The following is a 20208-nucleotide window of genomic DNA, read 5'->3' on the forward strand; positions in this document are numbered from 1 at the left end:
TTATGAATAGCATGCCCTCCTTTAATTTGAAATTTGTTCTAAGTTACATTTTGCAACTTCTAACACTTTTTGCTGTAAAAGGAGTGCCTGTTGGTTTGCAGTTATATTGAGTATATTACTTTAGCTTACTGTGACAGGGCAAACAACTGCTTTTTGCCTCTTGCAATTAAATAAGAAATGTTAAAGGAAGCCCTCAACGTTTTCATTAATTTTTAGTAAAATTTTGTAAAGTACTGGATTGACTATGACTTCAAACATTGCTGAAACAATTATAGAGTTCATCTTCATATTTTAGATATTTAGTGTTAAAATAGCTTGATTATCCTTAGCCAATACCTCAAAGGAATATATATAGCTCACATGATATTTATGAATAATGATAGTGGATGTAAATATATTTTTAAATACTCTTCTTGATAGTTAAAAATTTGACTTTGGCCAGCTGTTGTTCAGATCGTTGTTTCATCTTATAATATTGCTGATGAAAATCTTACATTTTGGCCAGATATTGTGGTGCATGCCTGTAGTCCCAGCTACCCAAGAGACTGGGATCAGAAGATTGCATAAGCTCAGGAGTTCAAATCCAGCCTGGACAACATGCCAAGACCCCATTTGGGAGGCTGAGGCAGGAGAATCGCTTGAACCTGGAAGGCAGAGGTTGCAGTGAGCCAAGATTGTGCCATTGCACTCCAGCCTGGGCAACAACAGCGAAACTCCATTTCAAAAAATAAAAATAAAAATAACATTTTGAGTGATAGACATGCAAGTCTGCTATTTTCTTATTTGTTTGCTTAAACATTGTTAGTCTTAGTTTCTTTTTGTTTGTTTGTTTGTTTTTTGAGTCGGAGTCTCGCTCTGTTGCCCAGGCTGGGGTGCAATGGCATGGTCTTGGTTCACTGCAACCTCCACCTCCCAGGTTCAAGCAATTCTCCTGCCTCAGCCTCCCGAGTAGCTGGGACTACAGGCCTGTGCCACCACACCCTGTTAATTTTTGTATTTTTTAGTAGAGATGGGGTTTCACCATGTTGGCCAGGCTGATCTTGAACTCCCTGACCTAGTGATCTGCCTGCCTTGGCCTCCCAAAGTGCTGGGATTACAGGCGTGAGCCACCATGCCCAGCCTCTTTTTGTTTTGTTTTGTTTTTTTGGTGAGACAGAGTCTTACTCTGTTGCCCAGGCTGAAATGCAGTGGAGCAATTTCTGCTCACTGTAAGCTCCACCTCCCAGATTCAAGTGATTCTCATGCCTCAGCCCCACAGGTAGCTGGAATTACAGACATACACCATCACACCCAGCTAATTTTTGTATTTTTAGTAGAGACAAGGTTTCGCCATGTTGCCCAGGCTGGTCTCAAAATCCCAGCCTCATGTGATCCACCCACTTCTGCCTCCCAAAGTGCTGAGATTACAGGTGTGACCCACCACACCCAGCCTAGTGTTAGTTTCAATCAGCATTTTCTGTACAGGAATCTATGTATGTCATCTGTGTATTTTGTGAGGAGCAGTTTAGCCAGAAATGGATCATATGAGGCCAGGCACAGTGGTTCACGCCTGTAATCTCAGCAGTTTGGGATGCTGAGGTTGGTGGATCACCTGAGGTCAGGAGTTCAAGACCAGTCTGGCCAACATGGCAAAACCCCATCACTACTAAAAATACAAAAAAATTAGCTGGATGTGGTGGTGGATGCCTGTAATCCCAGCTACTCAGGAGGCTGAGACAGGAGAATCTCTTGAACCTTGAGCCTGGGAGATGGAGGTTGCAGTGAGCTGAGATCATGCCATTGCACTCCAGCCTGGGCAACAGAGTGAGACTCCATCTCAAAAAAGAAAAGAAAGAGAGAGTGAAGAAAGAAAGGAAGGAAGGAAGGAAGGGAGGGAGGGAGGGAGGGAGGAAGGAAGGAAGGAAGGAAGGAAGGAAGGAAGGAAGGAAGGAAGGAAGGGATCGTATGTATAAGAATATAAAGCATCACACTGACAACTCATCAGACCATGAATAAGAAGGAATATCTTTGCATATTTGGTTTAAAAGATAATTTAGAAATTTTACAATCTAAAATAGGCTTTTCTGTTATGGTTTTTGTCCTAGATAGATGAATGGGACACAGGAAATATAAGGAAATATATAAGAATTATAAATTCAATATTCAATATATGTGGAAATGGTCACTTTCATTAACAATCAAAAATAATTATTAAAGCAAAAATGAAGTACCCATTAAAAAATGGTCCTATAATCTATAAATTCTTGTATCTAGGCTCATTTGAACTGCTTATGACACAACACTGAGAGTGAGTAAACAAGAGAGGGTACCTCTGTGAAGCTGCTTGCATTTTGGAGCTCTCAGACATCTCTTCCAGACCTCTCCTGTACCAAATAGGACAGGGAGCATGACCATAGAGACTGTTTGACCTTTGAGAGTCAGTCTATACGTTAAATATTAATAAATTTAACTTGTATCTTATTTTTTTGATGTAAAAATAGAGGTTATCATTGTTTCTTACATCCAGTGAATTTTCTGTGCAGTCCCGGATTCTACATTAGACTCTACATAGAGACTACTGGGGAGTCCCATAAACCTTTGGAATAAAAAGAAAAAAAAAAAAACATTTAGGAAAGTTACTTAACCTCTCTGAGCTTCATTTTATTCATCTTTAAAGATGTAATTATAATAATAATAATGCCATGCTGACAGATTTACTATGAACATCAAATTGAACATTATGTAAAAGCACATTGTAAAACATTATATAACTGTTAGTTAATAGTATGTAATAAACATTTCAGTGGGAGTTATAAACCTGTAGGGTATCGAGATGTAAGATGAGTAAAAGAATTATGTGAGATGATCTGCTTAATGTTACTTGTATAGAAGTTTTATTGTTTCTAAGCCTTAAAAAAAAATGACATTAAGATGTCCTGACATTATAATATCAAGGACTGCCAAAACATGGCAAATAATAAGTCTTTTCAAAGAAGGTTATCTGATATATTCATATGAAATATGTATAGGAGCAGATGAAGCAATAAATAATGATACTATCTATGTTAACGTTTCAAAATACCTCCCACTTTGGAAATGCTGCAGGATGGATGGAGTGCCTTTAATTATCCTTGGTCCCATCACTCTAGTTTAAATCAATTTAAGACATTAATTTAATGAGGTCACAACCAAATAACTTGTTTGGGTAATGTGGAAAATAATTGTAAACATTCATTTGATCATCTTATTTGTCCATGTACATCGGACAATGCACACACATTTGGTCCACAATGACCAAATTTAACAAATAATTCCAAAGTTTAATTTTTGTTTTACTGCTCATCTTGCAGTATCTCTCTCAGAGAATTCTTCCATACTCTAAAAATCAGTTATCACTTCCATATAGATTACTACCAAGTATTTATTTTGATCCAATTTTATTCTCAGAATTTTAGTCCTTCATCTTTTTTTTTTTTTTTTTTTTGAGAGGGAGTCTCACTTTGTTGCTGGAACTGGACTGCAGTGGCATGATCTCAGCTCACTGCAACCTCCACCTCCCAAGTTCAAGTTATTCTCCTTCCTCAGCCTCCTGAGTAGCTAGGACTGCAGGTGCGTGCCACCATGCCCACTAATATTTTTTTTTTTTTTTTGTGGTAGAGACGGGGTTTCACTATCTTGGCCAGGCTGGTCTCGAACTCCTGACCTCAAGTGATCCGCCCACCTCAACCTCCCAAAGTGTTGGGATTACTGGCGTGAGCCACCACCCCCAGCCAGTCCCTTATCTTAAACTGTGTGTGGATATTTATGCTCATATATTTCCAAATGTCCTTCAAATTACAGTTTTTATAATCTACTTCCAAACCCTCCCTACCCTCCCACTCACCTGGCACCAGGTTCCTCTGATATATGCAATAGAACTAACAATGTTCATGTCATTCTGACTCTGAATCAGAAAGTCATCTTTCACATGGCTCTCCCTTGCCCTCCAAACCCCAAAATAACAGAAAGTTCAATGATTCTTCCTTAAGAATATTTCTTCCATCACCTTTATTTTATGATTATGGCACTACCTCTCCAGTTCAGGCTTTACCTTCCTTTTTATGTAAACCTCATCCCTCACCTTCCAACCTCCAATCCCTCCCTAATGCAGTCCTTCTTGCATTCTGCAGCAAGACAAATCTTTCTAAAACATTATTCCTCCCAAGTCATTCTCCTGTTACAAAATGTTCAAACAAACTTTCTACTATCTATAGAATAAGTACCCAATTCCTAAATCTGGCATTCAATCTGGCATTCAAATTTGACCACATTTAACCTTTCCTAACACATATATTACAACTTTCAACCAAGCTGGAGAATTGTCTTCATTCTAAATAAGCTTTGCTCTTTCATGCCTGTTCTGTCACATCATAGGCCCATGAAAATGCCTTTTTTCCTCTTTGTTCCCAGCTCTTCCATTCATAACCACTCACTTTTTCACTAATCAAACATGTAGTAAGCATTACCAATGTTCCAGGCTCTATATAAATAGAGGTGAACAACCCATGATCCTGACTTGATAATCTGGTGAGCTAAAAAATCACAAAAGAACAAATGTAATAATCCTATTTATAATGGAGGCTTAAACAAAAGGAACAATGCCCACATAAAATCAGCTACTTGGTCCAATTTAATGTTATCTTTAAAATTAGCAAGTAATGCCTCAAATTTTTGAGGTGGGAAGCCCACTTTGCCCACTATGAAACCATGGTAAGGATGAGGGATATAATTCAGACAGGGTAAGTAAAGTCGATCTGCCACAGCTAAGAGAAACCAAATGAATTTAAGTGAATGCAGATTCCAGATCTTCATGATTTCAACATTTTTAGACCCCACCTCCTATCTGTTCATAGAACAGCAACTGGTTTACAGTGTAATTTGGCTGCACCCTGACTGCTGCTGTTTATGCTCCATTGACCCCTTATTCCCTGAAGGACCCTTACATTAACCAATCGTTCACATATTTGCAACCACTCTTAGGAGTTAGGGTTAGGTTAAAAGGATACATTATTGATTCGATGAGCATTTTTCCTGCTCTTTTGACCAAGATAATAATTTCAAAAACAACAATTTAAAAAATGGCTGCAGGTATAATAATGGATTTAATAAACCTAAGCAGTGTTTGTAATTTAGTTGATGGTGGTGACGTATCACTTGTTTCATTTGCATCCCTGTGGAAACAATCTAATAAGATAAAGTGTTTATTTTCTCAGTTTGTCACACTAAGAGTTTATCTGCTCTCTACGTATTCTGTGGGAAGTCATAATTCTCATTACTTTTTAAGTAGAGTCAGCAACCCTTTTGTATTATGCAGAACTAACCAACCAATCAATATTTAGAGACTAAGTGAAATATGTTTGGGATAATGACAAAGGAGAAAATTGGAGACTGAGAAAAGTTAAAAGAGGTGAAGTGGATGCAGAATAGAAGCAGATGTTTTTGCAATGCCCTCTTAGAAGGAATAAAGGAAGCTGAGGCAAAATGGAGTACATCTTGAAAACGCAAGCATTGTTTGGATTCAGGGGAGGGACGGTGAGATCTGTGTAAGTGAGAGAGTAATGCAGTAGGATCAAAGACTTTACAAGGCATCAGAAGTAGAAGGAAGAATACAACACAATCTGTAGGAGGTGGAAGAGGTGGGAGGTGAGGAGAGTGGCTCAAATTCTGTAAATAGGTAGGGACTTTTCTGTCAATATGCCCAGCTAGAGAAATAAGTTTGCTATGTGTTCCCATCTGAACCAGCTAATAATTCTGTCTCTGGAGCTGTTGTGGGGAGCTCCCACTAACCATCTAGTGTACACAAAGAACTATAAATATTTAGTCTTTGTGCCCCAAGGAATCCAGAGCTCAATTAAACAAATTATTCATGTGTATGTGAGGGGAGAAAAACGCTTTCAATGTAGCACGGTATTTCTCCCCAGGTTCAATTTCATTTGTGAAAGCTTCAATACATATGAATTTACTCCTGCATAATTTTGGCAACAATGTTATCTCCGCTTTAGATTGACTGAGTATATCTTGATGAGGATAATAAAAAACAAATCCAGGAACTGGGTACAGAAAATCAAGGTAAAATAGATGGCAGAGGAGCTGACTGTTTTTGCAGCCAAGATTTGGGAGAAAGTCAAGAGAATGTAAATGGGGGCTTTAAAAGCACTCTGGAGTAACCGTGTGAAGGAGGTGTACACTGAACTTACAACCAATAGACCTCACTATTCACACAGAACAAGCGTGCCCCTCAGGTAGGTCAAGATACTCCAAATTGTTTTACCAGCTGACTACGGAAAAAGATATATAACGTATCTTTTAAATTAACATTTCCTCAGGAGTGGAGGTTTCACTTACAATGTCTCTAAACCATAACATTTCATTTTTCTATCACAGAAAGTTTGCTCACTGTTGACTGAACATGTACATATTCAGCTTTCCTTCGTTCACAGTTTCACCTGCTGGATTACCTGCCTGAAATATTCTCAACACGTACAAGTTCAACCCATCTTTTAAAATGAAACACATACTGCCCCTCTTTGTACAGTCTTTCCTACCACTCTGGAATCAAGTGATTGGGCTTTCTATGAACATCTAGTGCATATTTATATAATTCATCTGAAAGAACAGGGTACTACCTTTGAGTATTTCTTTTGTAAATCATGAATTATTTACATTTTTATGTTGTTCAACTTTTGTGTTTGTCTCTCCAACCGGATATTAGGCTCCTTGAGGCGTATATAATTATTTTTTTGTAGTATACCTTTCCACATAGTGGCTTGCTCATTGCTTCCTTGTTGAGTACAGAAAAATTACACAAGAATATAAGTAATCTATATGGTATTCCTGGAATATAACCTAGTGATGATCTATTATTTATTTTAAAAGACTGTTAAAACAGGTAAGTTCATATTTTATTTAAATTTTTTTGCATGTTGTCCATATTCACAGTTTTGGTTTCAGGTTATGGCAGACTGGCAGAAAATGGAACTTTGCAATGCTTTGCTTCTATTTTCTAGAACAGTTTAAATAGTATTGTCGATTGTTATTAGCCAACTACAGGAAACTCTTTTCTTCCTTCAATTTCTCATCATAGTGGAAGCAGAGAAATAAAAGTATCAAGTTCTGAGTTTTGGAGTTCAAAGATCCCAGTCTACATTTAAGACAAGAAACACTTTAACAGGGCACATAAATAAGCATGAGTCTCCTACCACCATATTCCTGACTCCAAGCTTCTAAAGAGTCTCCTATCAGGAGAGGCCCTCTCTTTGTCTCTCTTTACCTGTTCTCTCTGTATCCTCTGTAGAGGTGGAGAGGAAGCAGTCACAGCAAACACTGGGAGCATCTCTGAGAGTCAAGTACCTCCCCATTCCCATGTGAACCCCCACTTAGACCCTTTAGCTCCTAAAGGAGAGGGAGGATGATGATGATCCCCCAGGAAATATTGGGGATCTCAGACTACACGAGATCTGTACTGTTTTGGGTCTGGTTGGTCCTGGAAGATGCTGAGTCCAAAAGAGCTCCTCAACCCTACACAATATGGAAACACTGAGTAAAGAAAGCCTCTGCCCAATGTCTAGGAGGGCTGGAGTGACCCAGACTCACACAGGGCCACTTTCCATCTTAAGCAGGAATGATGGAGTGGCCAAATGTTTTTCTTCCTAGTGGTCTGAGTGCTGTGAAGACTGCAGAGGTCTGGTGGTTAAGAGAGGGAATTAGGCAGAGGACAGTGAATCATATGATTGGAAGTCAGATAAGGCAACCCAGAACTCAGCGGGTGACATTGTTGGGGGATCGCTATACTTGGGATTATACAAATGCCAAGCAGCCCAGGAGGGAGAGAGCTGGATACAGCTCATGCCACCATACTGTGAGTACACTTAATTAAGCTCTTGAAGGTAAATGTTATACCAAAAAGAAGGACAGAAGGGGAGGAAACAATGAAGGGAATTACATATACCAGAAAATAATCATTTTTCTGCTATAATGGGGGCCCTGAAATACTGTGGTTACTGAAATCGATTTCAATGTGGTTAGGTTGAACCACAGAAAATGAACAGGACATTTTCACAACGCCTGATAATGCATAATAACAGAGCTATTAATGTGGTTTGGAAATTTTGTAAATGGCATAATGATATAGAAATTATATGTTCCTTGAAGATTTTACAAAATATTTATAAAAATATTTTTTATAAAGCTGTTTGGGTCTTATTTTGGTCAGGGGGCCATTTTCATTCTTAATAAGTTTTTCCATTTTCTCCCATGACTATTGATATACTTAGGTTTCCAATATTTTTAATCAATTTGAACTTTTACATTTTCTTAGAAATTAGAAATATCCATTTTATCAAGATTTACAAATTTAATACCATCAAGTTATCACTGGTACTATCCTGTAACATCTGTCATTTCATCTGTCTCCGTGGTAGAACTCCTAATTTCTAAGAAAAATTGTCTTGGGCCACACATAAAACACACTAACACTAATAATAACTGATGAGCTAAAAAAATACAAAAAAATTTTCATAATGTTTTAAGCAAGTTTGTGAATTTGTGTTGGGTCACTTGCAAAGCTGTCCTGTGGTCCAAGACAATTCGTCCAGTGTGGCCCAGGGAAGCCAAAAGATTGAACACTTCTGCTGTAGAGCCTGAAAACCTAAAAACTACATTTCCCAGATCCCTTTGAGGCAGGGTTCTGGCTGCAAATTCAAATCCAACTGTTGTTACTGCCTGTCCTAGTTACAGAAATACTGAGTTTTTCTTCAAGAGCAAAGCCAAGTTGTGGGTGGCAAGGAGGAAGATGCAATGCTAGCAGTAGATTCTTTTGATCCATCTCTGCTTCTTTTATAAAAATCTCTGATATTACTTTCTTGAACTTAGTTGTTCCAGTGGTAGCCTCCTAAATCTGCATCTTCTTGATTCTGTCACTATAGAAACTTACAGTACAGTTCAGCAATGTTTTTTGGGAGTAAGCCCCGAAGGCACAGACAAAAGCCTGATTTTCCAGCTCTTCCTACAATGCTGTAAGTACCAAATTTACTGTATTAAATCTATTTATATTTAAACTGCTTAAAATATTATGATTCCTAAAGCTAATTGCTAAATAATTCCCTACTATTTTATAATTCAGTAATATCTGGTTTATCTTTATTCATTTATTTCCCTGTAAAGTTTTCTATTGTTATTCTTCTTGGTTCTTAGATATAAGATTTAGTTCCCTTTCTTTCTTTCCTTCCTTCCTCCACCCTCCCTCCCTTCCTCCCTTCCTTTATTTCTTTTCTTGTTAGGAGTAAAAGCATTAAACACTGCATTTTTCTCTGAGAATAGCTTTGGAGTCAACCCATATTTTGATATGTAGTACTGTTATTGCTAATGTCTAAATAGTATATAATTTTAGGTTTGATTTCCTCTTTTAAACAATAATTATTTGACAAAATATTATTTCTAAAGGATTAAACAGCCCCTCTTCCTTTTTATTTTTTGTTGCCTTTTGTTTATCTAGTTTTGTTGCATTGTGGTCAGAGATATGGCTTTCTATCTTTTGGAAATTGTCATGTTTTACATAACATAATCAAATTTTATAAATTTATAGATGCTCTTGGCACTGAAAATTTTATTCATTCTTTGTATCCGCAAATCAATTTTATTTATATTTTGTATGTTTTAAATTTTTTGCCCACTCAAAATAAATTATCTCACTTGTATTTCTATCAATTTCTTCTTTTATTCAAACAGCTTTTGCTTAATATGAAGGTTCATTAATTTAAATTTTTATTATGAATTGTCTTTTTTGTAAAATTTGTTTTTTACAAAACAAATTTTATTTTTTGTAAAATTTGTTTCATGTGACTGGCTTTTTCCGCCATCAAATCCATTTATTTCTTATACTTATTACTCTTTCTTTTTGCTTGCATTTGCCTAGTATTTTTCCATATTCTATAGACTTATTACATCATTTTGTTTTATGTATATTTATTTGTAAACAGCATATATTAATAGAGAACTTTTGCGTGTAGATATATTTATTCAATAATATGTTTTATCTTCTTTCATTTTTATAATACATTAAGTATATATATTATGCTTTTAATTCTATTCATATAGGCATAATATCTCAAAAATATTACAGGTTTTGTTAAGACTGCCACAATAAAGCAAATGTCACAATAAAATGAGACTTTTTTTGTTTTGTTTTCCAGTACATTGAAAAGTTGTGTTTATACTACTGTGGACTACTAAGTATGAAATAGCATTATGTCTTCTAAAAATGTACATTACTTAAATTTAAAAATATTTTATTGCTAATAAGAAATTAAATTAAAAACTCTAATAATCATCTGAGCCTTTAGCGAGTCGTAATATTTTTGCCAACAGAGGGTCTAGCCTTGATGATGATGGCTGCTGATTGATCAGTGTAGTGATTGCTGAAAGTTGGGGTGGCTAAGGCAATTTCTTAAAATTAAAAAAAATGAAGTTCACTGCATCTATTGACTTTTTCTTTCACAAAAGATTTCTCTGCAGCATGTGAGGTTATTTGATAGCATTTTATCCACAGTAGAACTTCTTTCAAAACTGAAGTCAATCCTCTCAACTCCTGCTGCTGCTTTCTCAGCTGTTTACGGACTACTCTAAACCTTCTGTTGTCATTTCAACAACATTCACAGCGTCTTCACCAGAAGTGCGTTCTGCATCAAGATTCCAATTTTTTTGCTCATCCATAAGAAGCAATTCCTTAAAGTTTTATCATGGGGCCAGGTGCAATGGCCTATAATCCCAGCACTTTGGGAAGCCAAGGTATACAGACCACTTGAGCTCAGGAGTTTGAGATCAGCGTGGACAACATGACAACACTCTGTCTCTACAAAAAATACAAAGACTAGATGGACATGATGACATGTGCCTGTAGTCCCAGCTACTTGAGGGGCTGAGGTGGGAGGATTGCTTGAGCTGGGGAGGTTGAGTCTGCAGTGAACCATGTTTGTGCCATAGCATTCCAGCCTGGATGACAAAGCAAGACCGTCCAAAAAAAAAAAAAAAAATTATCATTACGTTGCAGCAATTCAGTCACATCTTGAATTCTAACTCTCTTGCTATTTCCACCATATCTGCAGTTATTTCCCTGACTGAATCTTAAACCCCACAAATCGCCCGTGAGGGTTAGAATCAACTTCTTCCAAACTCCTGTTAATGTTGATATGTTCACCACCCCCGCAATGAATCATGAATGTTCTGAATGGTATCTGGAATGGTGATTTATTTCCAGAAGGTTGTCAATTTACTTTGCCCAGATCCATCAAAGGAATCAGTATCTGTAACAGCTATAGCCTTACAAACAGTATCTCTTATATAATAAGACTTGAAAGTTAAAATGACTCCGTGATCCATGGACTATAGTATGATGTGTTCGCGGGCATGAAAACAATGTTAATACCCTGTACTTCTCCATCAGAGCTCTTGGGTGACAGGTGCATTGTCAATGAGCAATAATATTCTGAAAATCTTCTTTCCTGAAGAGTAGTTCTCAAGAGTGGGCTTAAAATATTTAGTAACCTATGCTGTAAACAGACATGCTATCATCCAGACTTTATTGTTCCATTGATAGAGCACAGGCAGAATAGATTTAGCACAGTTATAAAGGGCCCTATAATTTTTGGAATGGTAAATGAGCATTGACTTACACTTAGAGTCACCAGCTACATTAGCCCATAACAAGAGAGTCAGTCTGTCCTTGGAAACTTTGAAGCCAGCCATTGACTTCTCTCTAGCTGAGAAAATCCTTGATGACAACTTCTTCCAATAGATGGCTGTTTTGTTTACAATGAAAATTTGTTGTTTATGTGGTCAATTTCATCAATGATGTTAGCTAGATCTTCCGGATAACTTGCTGCAGCTTCTACATCAGCACTTGCTGCTTCATCTTGCACTTTTATGTTATGAAGATGGCTTCTTTCCTTCAACCTCATGAACCAACCTCTGCTAGCTTCCAGCTTTCCTTCTGTAGCTTCCTCCCCTCTCTGAGCCTTCATAGAATTGAAGAGAGTTAGAGTCTTGATCTGGACTAGGCATTGGCTTAAGGGAATGTCGTAGCCGGTTTGATTTTCTATGCAGACTACTAAAACTGTCTGCATTATCAGCAAACTGTCTGCATTATCACTTTCTCACCATTCATGTGTTCACTGGAGAACCACTGTTAGTTTTCTTCAAGAACTTTTTCTTTTCACTCACAACTGGGCTGTTTGGCACAAGAAGCCTATCTTTGAATCTATCTCGACTTTCAACATGCCTTCCTCACTAAGCTTAATCATTTCTAGTTTTGGATTTAGAGGGAGAAATGTGTGACTCTTCTTTTCTCTTGAGCACTTAGAGGCCATTGTAGGGTTTCTAATTGGCCTGATCTTAATACTGTTGTGTATCACGGTATAGAAAGGCCCAATAAGAAAGGAATGGACTCGGGGATCAGCCAGCTGGTGGACAGTCAGAAACTGCGCACACATTTATTGATTAAATTCACTATCATCTCTGGACAAAGTTCCTGACACTGCCAATTACAACAGTAACATTAAAGATTACTGATCACAAATCACCACAGAAAAATATAATAATAATAAAAAATTTGAAATATTTTGAGAATTACCAAAATGTGACACGGAGACATGAAGTAAGAACATGCTGTTGGGAATATGGCACCAATAGACTTTTAGACTCAGAATTGCCACAAGCATTCAATTTGTAAACATCACAATATCTGCAAAGTGAAATAAAGCTAAGTGCAATAAAATGAGGTGTGACTGTAATTAATTTAAGATTTATATGAAAGAAAAATTAGTTTTCTGAAAGTGATCTACATTTATCATTAAACAATCTAAACAATTCCCAAAATTCAGAGGGGATTGCAAGTTCTATTCCTAGCCTTTTAGCCCCAAAACAACCATCACTAAACTTTGTTTACCATAATTTCACTTCTGTATGTTTAATTATGCAAATAGAATCATATAAAATGGGATTGAAGGATTTTTATTTTATTATTCTTTTTAGTAATTATGTTCACTTTTTTTTTTTTTTTTTTAATGGAGTCTTGCTTTATCGCCCAGGCTGGAGTGCAATGGCGTGATCTCGGCTCACCACAACCTCCGCCTCCTGGGTTCAAGCAATTTGCCTGCCTCAGCCTCCCAAGTAGCTGGGATTACAGGCATGCACCACCACACCTGGCTAATTTAATTATGTTCACTTAAAATCTAATTTAATGAAAGAAGAAACTGAAGTAAAGCTGAAAGAATTGGTGTACTTGAAGTAAATGTTTCTTTACCACAAAAAATAAGTTTCTGAAACTTTCCTCTATAGATAAGATAAACATTAAAAGGTTGGAAGTGCTCTTTTTAGACTGCATGTGTAAATTATGCTATATCCACAGCCTTTTGACTGTGGAAGCCTGGGAGAGTTGTCTACTAACAGTTTCCTCTACTAGCCTCTCCTTTTGGCTATGGAAAACTGGGAGGTTTGTGCACTTACAGTTTCTTCCATCAATCTCTCCCAGATTTGTATTACTTACTAAGTTCATAATGTCGAGATTAATAACATTTACATTTTATTTTGCAGTCAAAATTCTTGACATGTTTTAGTTGTGATTTTATACTTAAAGGAATTGTATTCATTATCATTCTTTTTCCCTAGTTTCTTTATTCTTGTATTCTATGTTTCTATACATCTCTTATTTGATTGAATTCCACTGACATGGTTTTTTAAAAGTAGCACTTACAGGCAATGTATCCCCTCAAATTCTCTACCCTTGGAAATATGTGTTTTTGTTTTTGTAGTTGAAGGAAAACTTGTCTAGGGATAAATTTTAAAGTCACATTTTATTTCCCTCAGAATGTTGTAGACATTCTTTCTGTTCTCTAGCATTAAACTATTACTATGGAAAACTCCAGGTAAAACCTGATTCTTTTTTAATGGAATGCTACTTGCTTTTCTGCATAAAATTTTCATAAAATTCTGTCTTTATTCCTAAAATTCAAAATTGCACCAGGACATGTTTTGCTGACATGATTCTGAATCACTTTTTCTCTTAGACGGAGTTTGCTTTTTAAATCTGCAAATCTGGTCTTCAATTCCAGAATGTATTTTGTACTTTTTTCTTTTTTTTTACTATTTATTTAATTTTGTTTGCTTTATTTTCTTTCTCAATTTCTATCTCTTCCTCAAATCTATTTTATTTCATTATGCCTATATGAAAGGCATGCGTATCTTTTCCCCCATATTAAATATGATTTTTATATCACTGTCATTTTTTATTGTGTATTGTGTGATTTCTTTAGATTGTGTATTCAATCATGTGTTTTTCTTCTATTTATTCTCCTACCATTTTTAGCTCTTCCATTAATTTTCTGAGCTCTTTTATCTCCACATTTTCCTCTTCGGATGCCTTACTTTTTTATTGAACTCTTCATTCTCTTGTTAGAGGTCTTCTTCTAGAAAGGACATTGTACTGGTTCTCTATCATTCCATAACAATATTATCACTAACATAGTGGCTTAGGACCACACACGTGTTATCTCACAATTTCTATGGGTCAGAAGTTTGAGCATCACTTAGCTGGGTCTTCTACTTTGAGGGTCTCACAAGGCTGCGATCAAGGTGTTAGCTGGGGTTGCAGTCTCATCTGAGGCTCAACTGAAGGATCTGCTTGCAAACTCAACATCGTTCCTGGCAGAATTCAGTTCCTGGCAGACTACTACACTGAGGGCTCAATTTTTTGTTGGCTATTGACCAGAGGCTGCACTCTTCCTATGTGGCTCTCTTGCCCTGTGGCTGTCTTCCTATGACATCTGGGAATATGGTAGCTTGCTTTTTCAAAGCCAGCCAGGATCACGATAGGCTACAATCTTATGTGATGTAATCACATGCACAAAATCATCATCCCTTCCTATTTGCACTGTATTCTATTGGTTAGAAATAAATCATAGGTCTTACTCACAGTCCAGGAGAGGATGCAAGGATCTGAGCACCAGGAGGCAAGGGTTATGGCGGGTGATCTTAGAGTCTGCCCACCACAGTGACGTTGTATGTAATTTCTTGAAGACTGTGTTAGTTTCCTAGGGCTGCCATAACAAAGTGGCTGACTTAAAACAAAAGAAATTTATTGATTTACAATTCTCAGGGCTAGAATTCTGAAATTAAGGTTTTGACATGGCTATGTTCCCCATGGAAGCTGTAGGGCAGAAAATTCCTTGCCTTTTCCTAAGCTTCTGGCAGCTCTTAGAAATCCTTGGTGTTCTGTGGTTTGTAGCTGCATCACCCCAATCTTTGCCTCCACTGTGACATGACCTTTTTTCCTACGTATGTCTCCATATGTCCTCTCCTCTTCTCATAGGATGCCAGTCACTGGATTTAGGGCACACCTTAATACAGTAGGATCACATCTTCCTAATTGCATTTTCAAAGAATTATTTCTTAATAAAAATTACATTCTAAGGTTCTGGGTAAACATAATTAGAAAGAGACACTATTCAACCCACTACAGAGATTACAAGGAAGTATTTATTTTAACTCTTGGAATATTTAGTAGGTAATTTACCTTGCATAGTATGCTCTTCTTCTGCAGTTTATTTATGTTCTTTTTTTCCTTTTAAAATATATTCTTACATTCTGTCTTCTTTTTTTCTCGTAGTAATAGAAATTATAGATTCACTCATCCTTTTCCCTTGCCTGTCTCTAATACAGAAACTGTAATAGCTAGCTAGTTATTTTCCTTGCCTTCCTTATAACTAGTGTTTGCCCAGAGACATGGTGCTTGTCAATGAGTTACTGACAAAAAATTCTGCATAGGAGTGAAGAGTGACACGAGATTTCTGGTTCTTCTCTTCCTTTCCTCACTCTGCTTTACTTCTAGCAATCTCCGTGGCTCACAGAATAGGCTGAAGGTTGTAGAGCTGACATACCAGCCTGGTTTCTTCTTTAGTTCCACCTCTCCTTTAAACTAGACATTCCACTTCTGAGGTTCCCCCAGGTTCAGATTTTGCTACTCTAGTCACAATTTTTCAGGATTGTTTCTCTTCCTTTGAGAGAAATCTTTGTTCTGCTCGCGATTGGAGAAGGCATGCTTTGGTTCTTGGCAATCAGCCTCTTTCCTCATTTTACTTTATTGCTGCTTCCTTTTTTGTAACTTAGGGTTGTATAATTTCCTTGTTTCATTGAAGATGAAGTTGGTTGTTTGGTTGGTTGTTTTTCCTACATTGTTATTTTTTATTTTTTCAGTATTAGTAAGTTTCAAGGGGGAGGATCAAACCTTTAAAAATATTTTTATCTTGCCATCTTTAAAAGCCTCTATAAACTATCTTTAAGAATTTTAACATCGTTATTTAACCTCTACTTCTATAATACTCAGAATTGAAAGTAAAATATTCTATATTGAATTCTATTTAATATAATGAATTTTGTAAATTTCACCTCAGTATCGCAAGTAACTGGGACTATAGGCATACACCACCATACAAAGCTTTTTTTTTTTTTTTTTTTTTTAACAGATACGGGGTTTCACCATGTTGCCTCAGCTGGTCTCAAACTCTTAGGCTCAAGCAATCTACCTGCCTCCGCCTCCCAAAATGCTGGGATTACAGGAGTGAGCCACCATGCCTGGGCAAATTTAGTTAACTTTTTCCGTTTCCAACTTTTCAGTCTTTGTTAATATAACATGGAATCTAGATCCAAAGTGTCATTACATTAATATTATATATATTTCCTTATTCAATGTTTATACGATCGTTGTATTTAGTTTATAAGCAAATTTACAGCCATTTTCAGCTCCCTTTTTACCAAGTTTCAATGCTTGCAGTTCTTCATTTCAAACCCTTAATTTTCACTCTCTCTTAATTTTGTTTCATATTTCACTTTTTGGAGAAATATCTAAGGCATTTTAAAAATTACATAAAGGTTGTCTCATAGCCTTTGCATATTTGAGAATGTCTTTCTGTTGACCTTTACCTGTCATGACTATATATAGATGAAAATACAATTCTGTGGTTAAAACTTTTCCAGCCTCAGATCAGTCAGTATTGGCTTTTGGATGTGTTGACAAATGATCCCCAAATTTCAGTCATTACAACTTCAAAGCTTTATTTTCAGTCACGCTACTATTTCCTTGCAGGTTGGCTGCAGCTCTGTACCACATCACCTTCATACCAGCACCCAAGCTGATGGAGCATCTAGAATACTGCTGGTTGTCTGGCATAGGGCAAAAAAAGCATGACAAACGATATTCTGGCTCTTAAGTATCTGCTGGAAAGTAATGCAGTCATTTACACTTATATTTAGTAAGTTGCATAGTTAAGCTATGTCAATAGGCAGGAAAGTACAACTATCTCTTACGAATGGGCAGCAAATATTTGTGAACAATAATGCAATTTATTATACCTGCATGTGTTACAGACATTGCTCTTTATACTGGTATTTCCATTCATAAGAAAGAAGGTTAAATGAAGATTATTATATCTGAGATAGAGGAAATAGGAATAAGAATCAGTTTAGGGAAGATGATAATTGTAGTTTTAGAGAACTGAGTATGAAGTATCTAGTAGGCAACTGGATATGAGACTGAAAGTGTTGAGAAAGGTCTGGGTTGGAGATATTAATTTATGTAATCAGTGTAAAGAACTGAATTCATTAGAATTACTGAAAGGATTGAGAGAATGAAGCTGTCACCTTAGAGCACTATCTGCAAGGGGCAGGTAGAGAATTTGAGAGGAACCAGGAAGAAGGGACTAGACAGTATCAGGGAAAAGAAGAATCATAATTGCCAAAATAAGGACAGAGAACTTCTAGAATAAGATGGAAGATACTGCTTTATGTTGAATTAGGAGAACACTGATGACTTTGGTAAGAGCAGTTTCAACAGAGTAGTAAAGTTGGAAGCTAGTAACAGGTAACTAAAGAATGAGTATTAGAGATTTAAGTGGAGAAATAAAGTATAAATGGAACACTCTTTTAAAAACTTCAGAGAGGAAAAAAATGGAGATTGGGAGATTTTTTTTCCCCCATCTGAACAATAGAGACTTGGAAATATTTAAAGGACCAAGGATTGTGTTTTTGTGTGTGGGCATGTGTGTGTCTGTGTGTACATAAATATTCATTCTTATTTTGTAAATAGGCAGAGGGAGATACAAGATAAAATCACTTGGAATTTTTTTTTTTTTTTTTTTTTGAGATGGAGTCTCACTCTGTCACCCAGGCTAGAGTGCAGTGGTGCAATCTCCACTCACTGCAACCTCCACTTCCCGGGTTCAAGCGAGTCTCTTGCCTCAGCCTCCTGAGTAGTTGGGATTACATGAACTTGCCACCATGCCCAGGTAATTTTTGTATTTTTAGTAGAGACAGGGTTTCATGATGTTTGTCAGGCTGGTCTCGAACTCCTGACCTCGTGATCCACCCTCCTTGGCCTCCCAAAGTGCTGGGATTACAGGCGTGAGCCACTGCAACTGGCATCACTTGGAATTTAATACCAAAATTAATCAACATAGCTATCTTTAAATTGTGTAAAATCCATGCAATTATAGTTAGTATTTAATGTCATGGTATGTGCATTAGTCTGGGTTCTCCAGAGAAATAGAACATTAGATAGATGATAGATAGATAGATAGATAGATAGATAGATAGATAGATAGATAGATAATTGATGATAGATATATAGATGATTGATAATAGATATATGATAGATATGTAGATAATACATAGATAGATACATAGATACATAGATTTATCATAACGAATTGACTTAGCTGGTTATGGAAGCTTAGAAATCGTAAGATCTGCAGTTGGCAAGCAGGAGACCCAGGGGAGTTGATGATATAGTTCCAGTCTGAGTCCAAGTATGAAAGCAGGAGAAGACTGACGTTCCAAGTCAAAGACAGTCAGGCAGAGAGTAAATTCTCCCTTTCTCCACTTTTTTTGCTCCATTTGGGCCTTGGGCAGATTGGATGAGGTCCACTCACATAGGGGAGGGCAAGCTGCTTTACTCGGTCTACTGATTCAAATGTCGATCTCATCCAGAAACATCCTCACAGACACACCCAGAATAATGTTTAACCAAATATTTGGGTACTTCATGGCCCAGGTAAGTTGAACATAAAATTAACCGTCATAGTATGTCATTACATTAAACTTGGATTTTTTTTTTTTTTTTAATGAGGCTGGGAGTGGTGGCCTATGCCTGTAATCTCAGCACTTTAGGAGGTCCAGGCAGGAGGATCACTTGAGCCCAGGAGTTAGAGACTAACCTGGACAACATGGCGAAACCTTGTCTCTACTTTAAAAAAAATTTTTTTAAGGAAAATAAATGATATTATATACATAACATAATTGATTTTATAGAGTCTCACTATGAATTCAGAATGATTTAATTTCTTGATAAGGCAAGTAAATATAACTCTATTTGTTTGTGACTGGTTCTATCTATAAATCCAAGCTATTGAGGAAAATTTTTAAATAAAGTAACTTTAAAAATTTTAAATAAAGTAGGTTGTGTGTTTGGTTATTTTGTTTGTTATTGTGTCTCTCTACCCCATCCCATCATCTGGAAGTTTCAAAAGCACAACAGCAAAAAAGGAACTTGATTTTTAAAGATTATATAATGGTGGCAGAAATGTCAAGTGATAAGGAAGAGCAAAAGAGAAAACACAAAATATTGCAGTGATAGAGAAGATGTCAAAAAAACTAGGTCAATGTTTGACTTCATTCACAGTTGCTCCTCAAATATGACATTGCCTTGAGGATAGAGTGCCCTCAAATTAGCACACATTCTGATTAGGATAGCAGGGCCCAATAGCCAGTGTTAAAGAAAAAAATATGTTTTCTAGTCTTGTCATAACCTATATGAAATAAACAGGAAAAAATTATAAATTAAATATGTTTGGAATCATCAATAATCCAGCATATTTTATTCATCCGTTAAATGTGTATACTTCATTAAGTTATGATAGGTGTCAATTGCTTGATTCAAAACTTCTTTACTCTGATATTGAAGAATTTTATAATGTTAACTGGTCTTACCAAAACTGGACCAATAAAGAGTCAAAACACAGTTATTGTTCTCATTGAATTTACAGGCATAAACCACATCATAACATAAAAAACTATAAAACTGCATCCTTGATTAGTGCTATGAAGGAAGATTGAGTTGTTCTATGAAAAATTTAATGGTGGGATTTG

At 36.5% G+C, this 20208-nt stretch overlaps 1 protein-coding gene across 5 annotated transcripts in view; it reads right to left on the reverse strand.

Annotated features, from left to right (window-relative positions):
* The window catches only part of LOC112624583, a 33302-nt gene that overhangs the window by 5176 nt on the left and 7918 nt on the right, over positions 1-20208 (reverse strand). For 2 of the 5 annotated variants that reach the window (XR_003119431.1, XR_003119429.1), the window contains exon 3: positions 2501-2575. The exons of the other annotated variants lie outside the window; for them this stretch is intronic. The gene's annotated coding sequence lies outside the window, so the exon portion shown is untranslated. The remainder of the gene's footprint in view (positions 1-2500; positions 2576-20208) is intronic. 5 annotated transcript variants of the gene reach the window in all.

The sequence above is a fragment of the Theropithecus gelada genome, chromosome 5, assembly GCF_003255815.1.
Source record: "Theropithecus gelada isolate Dixy chromosome 5, Tgel_1.0, whole genome shotgun sequence".
Lineage (NCBI taxonomy): Eukaryota > Metazoa > Chordata > Mammalia > Primates > Cercopithecidae > Theropithecus > Theropithecus gelada.